This window comes from Rosa rugosa, chromosome 1 (genome assembly GCF_958449725.1).
Source record: "Rosa rugosa chromosome 1, drRosRugo1.1, whole genome shotgun sequence".
NCBI lineage: Eukaryota > Viridiplantae > Streptophyta > Magnoliopsida > Rosales > Rosaceae > Rosa > Rosa rugosa.
Window position 1 is genome coordinate 33,026,913 of NC_084820.1, and position 5,316 is coordinate 33,032,228.

Below are 5,316 nucleotides of genomic sequence, written 5' to 3' on the forward strand. Positions count from 1 at the left end.
TCGTCATCATCTTTCGAACGAAGATGATCATTTTTAGTATCAAGACTACAGACGATCATAGGTGTGCTTGAAGGCTTCACCTTGTCAAAATGCCTAAGCATCGACACGGTGCTCAAGTTCCAAACTGAGACAAAACCGTGTTCTCCCAAGATCCTTTATCTCAAACTCGGATTTCAAGTGTTCAGTGGTTTCTCTTAACTCCTTAAGGGCTTCCAATGAAGATCATGTCACCAACACGAATCACAATAGAATCCAAAACTTGTCATAGAAATGCGCGACATTTACATATCCTTTTCCAATCAAGTAGTCACTTAGTGAGTGTTTCAACCTCATTGCAAACGCGCTCCATGGTCTAGAGCCGCTTGACTTGGGTAAATGAAGTCCACCAGGTACCTTCATGTATATTTCGTATCTAGATCCCCAAAAAGATATGTAGTGACCACATTCGTAAGCTGCATGTTCAGTTATTCAGAAACTACCAAACTGACAAGGTAGTGGAGTGCAATGACATCCATTACGAGAGGATATGTCTCCTTGTAGTCGATTCCATGACGTTTTGTGAGAAGCCTTGTGCCATAAGGCGAGATTACCATATATTTTTCTCATCACGCTTTCTAATGAAGACCTATTAGATAATAGGTTTTATGTTAGGAGGTGTTGGCATCACTGACACGAAAAACCTTCCTCTTTGTTAGAGAATCCAACTTAACTTGGATCGCATCTTTCCATTTAGGCCAATTTTCTCTACGTTGGCATTGATTCATGAACGGAGCGTGGTTCGATATCATCGGACTTAATAAACTCATGCGCTATGAAATACGCGAATACACCATCAATAATGATGGAGTTTCTATCCCACGTCACATGTACACTAGTGTAATTTTCATAGAGCTCTATATATATTCTCAGGAATAGGTTCTGCCATTGAGGCTTCCCCCAACGATAACTTTAATCCGGGATATTCTCATGAAACAGATTTTGAGTGTCGATGATCAAATGATTGAGTTGTGTCAAAGTATCATTTAAACCCACGGGCCTCCCATGCACACATCCTAACTTGGGCCATGTCTTGTAACACCAGAGTGCCACTCTCTATGGCGTTGGTGTCATGCCTACCTCTATGTACGCTGGCACTACGTTCTCTCGTAGGGACTTCCATCCTTGCAGGCATGTTTGTAGTAGATATGTGTGATCTCATCACTTTAGCAGAGATCGAGATGAGACATAGTGAAGACAGACCACGACAATTCCTATCGTTCTTGTTGAACATCCGTGTTCTTATCTCCCCACTGATGATGGGAAGACTGTCTCATCAAAGTGACAATCCACAAATCTAGAGGTAAAGAGATCACCTAGCAAGGGTATTAAGTGGTGGATGATTGTTGGAGTCTCAAATCCAACGTATTTGCACATTCGTCTTAGCGCACTTAAATATGCGTAAGTATGAGATACTTGTATCCAGTCACTAGTTGTAACACAGAGATCGATTGAGTGGCGGTGGGTCGTAGACAAATTATCATAACTGCATGCGATATTGCATAACCCCAAACGGATATAGGGAGATTGGCGCGCATTACCAATATCCGGGCTGCCAGCTACCATCATAGTCGTTTTTGTGAGACCATTTGGGTGTTCACATAGGAATATGATGTCCAACATCAGTCTCAATGATATGTAATAACCATCGAAAGTCTTCGATGGAAACTCACCAGCATTGTCCAGTCTAATTGACTGAATAGGATGATCCGGGGAGTGAGCCCATCACTATATGATCTATGCTAGGAGTGTAGCGTAAGCAGCATTACAAGAGGACAATGGCACAACACGTGACCAACGTGTTTGCATGTCAACCAACATCATGAAATATATAAACGTCCGCAAGTTGGTTGAATCGGTCCACAAAATCCCCTCGGATTCTATGTAAGAACAGAATGAGTATTTTCATATCCTTTGCATAGGACGGTCTCAGTCCTAATTTCCCTAAGGAACAGGCTTTGTAGAACGAGCGAGAGGCCTTAGAAGCAACCAATGAGAATTTTGGTTGGGCCTGAGCTTCTGAAATGCTATTGGAAGCAAAGTTGATGATTGCAGCGTCACCTGGGGCGTCATCACCATGGTGTCATGGATATGGATTGCGCTAGCCCTAGGCTGGCAGTGGACTACAGCACCGCCAGGGGCAGCGCCAGCGGTCACACTTAGTCTAGGAATCAACCTTTGATTCTTGCTTCGTTTCGCTCGAAAGAATGGATGTCCATGTGAAGTCTTTAGTAGACGGATCATCATATCATGACTAGGATGACCTATCCTATCGTGACAAAGCCAACATGTGTCTAAACCCAAGAGATATTCTCTCATAACTTTATTGGATTTAATGGCTTGAATAATGGTGACATAAAATCCACTAGAGAGACACATAAGTTTCTATAAGATGAGCCTTTATTCGCAATCATTAGAGGTAGTGTAAAGGAACTCTTTTCCGTTCTCTATATGTGTTTCCGTATGGAATCCGTTGGCTCGAATAACTCAATAGGGTTCGATTTGTCCTAAAAGCGTAGAGAGTTTCTGTGATAGTAATCAAAGTGCCATTTGGTAAGAGAAATTTGAGCCATTCCATGTCCTTGAACTAATCTTGATGGCCCAGCCATCGTAGTCACAAAATAATATGCTTAGAATTGCAAATGGAGTCATAATGAAAAGAACTCGAAATTTTATTCATGAGCCAACGGTGTACATCATTGTTTCTTTGACCAAAGGAAAATCTAATCCGAAACTAGCTAATGCAAAACAAAGGTAGTTGTTTAATTTCTTTCAGTAACTCCAAAATAAATATGACCAGGTGAGTAGAGAGATATCGGTGGAGCAAAGCTCGCTTAAGTACCACTTATCTCAAAACCTTCATAGACATCATACTCACTTTGGATGAGCCTAGTTGAAGAAAAACTTAACCAATGGTATTTAGTACAAAATATATGGCAATTGCCTATTACATCTCTTGAAAAATAAAGACTTCATTCAAAATCGCTAGTCTCTTGATCTTCACCTGATTTGAAGTCTTCCACCCTTAGTTCAAGATCACATTCTTGATCCTCTTGTTCCATGTAATTTGCTTCCCTTGCTTCATGATACATCCTGTATGAGTTAGCAACATTCTGGGACGCATTACATGCCTTTGCCCAATGTCCGGACTCTCAACATCGAAGACAAACATCTCTATTGTTAGGCTCCCATGATCGAGGCACTTTTGGGGCACGATTTGGATGGCTCTTATGGTTGGTGGCACCACCACCATGGCTAGAGGCATTACCTCCCCCTCTCTTTACACGTTGACCACCATGGTTCCATGTCCTTTTTTTTTTTTTTGCGGTTACCTTCCTCATTAGAGCGAGAATATGGACCAGAACGTCCATAATTATTCCTAGACTTAGGGTTTTGCTCATGGCCCCCTCTCTTAGGGGCGCGACTATAATTGGACTCCGGAATAGACTCGGTTCCCATGGGTCTTGAATTATAGTTTTTCACAAGGATGTTGTCGTGCTTCTCAGCTACGTTCATGGCTCTAATTAGCTCATGAAACTTTGTGATACGTCCTGCAGTTACATCTATACGGTAGTTCTTAGCAACCATCAATGTAGAGACAGGGAAGGTAGAGATAGTCCTCTCGATCATCATTGAATCTGTGATTTTTTTTCCACATAATTCCATCAAGGATTTGATATGAAGTGCTTCCAAGTTGTAATCAAGAACTGACTTGAAATCACAGAAGCGAAGATTATGTCATCTCACTTCTAGGTCAGGAAGCAGGGAGTCACGGACGTTGCCAAAGTGTTCTTCAAGTGAGACCCACAGCCTTCTAGGGTTTTCTTCATTCAGATACTCGTACTGGAGCGTATCATCCATATGATGAGTCATTAGGATGACGGCTTTCGCCTTATTTGCCTCTAAGGCTACTCTATTTGCTTCCAAAGCTTGAGCTTGCTCAACAGTTAGCACATCCTAACTAGGCTCAAGAGTCGTAATCCAGGATTCTTTAGGCCTTGAGATGTTGGCGGACATGACGAACCCACTTGTGATATCCAGAGACAGTTGTCCCTAATGGAGCAAAATCCAGTTTGTTCAGATTACTCATCCTGAAAAGGAACAAGAAAAGGGGTTAGTTTCAGACCAAAAAGGCTATCATGAAAACAAAGAAATTTCTGAGCGTAATCACTCCTAAGAAATTAGGAATTTTTTGACGTAATTGTTCCCAAGAAATTCGATTCCAAGAGGTATTGGATTAGATCGAAACAATTATGTGTATGTGGTCGATCGTATATTCTCAACAAACTCTAAGTTTGGAGATCTCAACAAGCTCCAAGCTTGGAGATAGCACAAACCCCCACAGTTCGGCTTAGGTCTCCAACAAAAAGAAGAAGTGGAGAGTAGAAGAAGGGAGGTTGAAAGTCCCCAAAAAAAGAAAACGAATTAAAAATACTGAAAGCGACAACTTTTATAAAAATTTACCTGAAAATAGGTCGCCGGAAAAGTTGACCGGAATCTGGCCGAAAAATGTTGTCGGAGGTCGCCGGTGCTGGCTAGAAGCTACTGCTAGGCCCGTGTGCAAGGCTGCTGGGCAGGGGCAGTGCGTGGGCGTGAGCTGTGCCTGCACTGCGCAGGCGTGATAGTAGGCTAGCTGCTGCACTAGGCTTGCGTGGGCGTGCCCTGAGGAGGCACTGATGCCAGCAGGGGTAAGGCAGAAGGCTAGCGAGGCTAACTAGTGCTGAGGCGAGGCTAGCGAGTGCGGCAGGTGGCGGCATAGAGCGAGGCTAACGCGTGGGGCGTGTGGCCGAGGTCGTGCAGGCGTTGGGGGGGGGGGGGAGAGGGGGCAGAGCGAGGCTAACTCGGCGTTTAGGCAAGTAAGGCTAACCCGGCCTCTGGGCAAGCGAGGCTAAAGCTGGCGCAAGGGCGTACGCTGGCAAGGCTAACCTGGCCGGTTCAGGTTTTCCGATGCCCGGTTCAGGGCTTTTCCGGCTGGTTCTAGAGGTTCCGTCGCCGGTTCTGGACTCCTAGGATTGAGGGCTTCGAGGTGTGTGCTGGAGGTAGATAGGGTTTGAAGGTTACGATTTTAGGGTTTTAGGGTTAGGGCTTCATGCTGATAACGTGTTTTAGGAAATCAGAAATTGGGAGAGAATAAGTTGTGTCTTTCGTTGACAATATGAGCCTCTTTATATAGAGGATTACAACCAGAGAATATGTGTCTTACATGGAAACTGAATCATACATTGAATATGATATCTCAGAGAATATCTATAAGACCAACCCTATTACAACTTGGACAAG